Raw genomic sequence first — 2017 nt, forward strand, 5'->3', positions numbered from 1 at the left:
ACCCAAACCGCACCGAAACCGACACCGGACCGAAACCGATAAATCCTTATTGGGTCGGTTTCGGTCACTTCCAAACTCACACCGAAACCGGTGGAACCGGACCGAAACCGCACCGACCCGGACCGTTGACACCCCTAGTTCTACCAATGTGTTTTCTTTTTTTGCTTTTTGTTTGGGGGGGGGGTTTACCTCATCACTGACCATTATATATTCAAGTTCCCAGACAGTCACTGAGAGGGGGGTGAATCAGTGTCCCTTAAAATTTTGCTGATTAACCTATGTTAGTTTAATCACAAGTACATTCACTCCTCTTCCCAATTAATGGAAGGGAGTCTACCAAATATACTCAACCACCCTGCAAGCAAAGCACTTCTAACCAGAGAAGAATAAACACAAATATTTATGTGGTTCGGCGGTGTGCCTAGTCCACGGAGTGCCCTCACTGGGCAATCTCTCTATCACCTTATTGATGAACCCTCACTGGGTTTTACAAGTGTCTCACAACCTGAGGTCTTATCACCTGTCCGTATCTTTACCCTCCCCAGATCAAAGAGTAAATCAATGGAAAATTTGGATAAAATACTACCCAAAAGTTAAACCCAGATTGACTGTGGTATTTAATCAAACATGTAACATGCCCATAGCTAAAGGTGTCAATTCATGGCCGGACCCGACTAAACAGACAGGGACCAACCATTTATAGATCGGCCCGGCCCGGACCATTTATAAACGTGTCGGGCTTGAGCCTGGCCTGTTTACAAACAGTCGGTCTCAGTCCTACTACTTGGATCATCGGGCGCCTGATCGAGACCGACTGAATAACACCTGATCGAGACCGGCCTAGACCGACCCTTTAATGATTATAGAATATCTATTTTACCCCCCAAATTAAAGATTAAAAACTAAAAAGTAATGACATGTTCACATTTTAAATAATGGTTATATTTGATATCATTTATTGATTTATTGTCATTTTTTGAGCTTACATGAGTGAGCTGGAATAAAAGAGCACATTTTAAAGAGGGTCCATTTAAAAACCGGTTAAAACCCGTTTAACATTAAACATATTCGTAGCCCGATTAAGGCTCGACTAAAACCTGATTAAGGTAGCATGATTATAGCTCAAGGCCGACCGACCGAATACAAAGCATACCATGCCATCAATAACTAAGCCTGATTAGTTAAATGGGTGGACATGGTGCAACCTTTGAAAGTCTTCAAGCCTGATTAAGTCCGACTGAAATTGGATCGGCTTGATAGGTTAACAACCCTAGCCACAGCAATTTACAAGAAATCCCTACCCAAACTCCTATCTCTAATCAATGAAGAACAAGAACATATAATAGAGATAACAAGGGATTCAAACCTCACTTGGGCATCGCCAAGTGGACTCCTCTGCATGTAGAAGATCAGAGAATCATCACCATAGCATAAAGAACAATCTTCAATGACTTCTCAACCAAAACAACGCCTAAAACAGAGAAGAATCACATCTGCATCAATTTTTGTGTACACCCATGCGTCAGACCGCTCTCGCAATATGTTCAATGCGTTGATCTTTTTGAAATACCCAAAATCCATATATTACACGTCTAATTTGGAGTTACATAACCTCCAGAAAACCCTAGAGAAGTTCAGCCAATGTGAGCCCACCAAACAGAATCTTTTAATCAGTCGTTAGATTGACCTTCAATATATCTATTCAGTAAGGTAGCCATCACAAGCACTCATGAAGGTGCATTTACGTAAGTGACATTCCAAACGTCACAATTAAGGGTAGCCTTGACCTTTTACCTCCAATTTCTAATAAAAACACAATTTAAAAGATCTAAACCATCAAATTTCAATCTTTATCAACCACAATCAACAGTTCTTATTGTCTCACACATCAAAGCTCAATCCACTGTTGGATTACAATCCCAATCAGATGACTGCTGAGACTCTAACTTCACAACACAACCCATCTCTTCAACCACCATACCACTATGCCTGTGTTGCCAACAATGACAACCAAACC

This window comes from Macadamia integrifolia, chromosome 6 (genome assembly GCF_013358625.1).
Source record: "Macadamia integrifolia cultivar HAES 741 chromosome 6, SCU_Mint_v3, whole genome shotgun sequence".
Taxonomy (NCBI): Eukaryota; Viridiplantae; Streptophyta; class Magnoliopsida; order Proteales; family Proteaceae; genus Macadamia; species Macadamia integrifolia.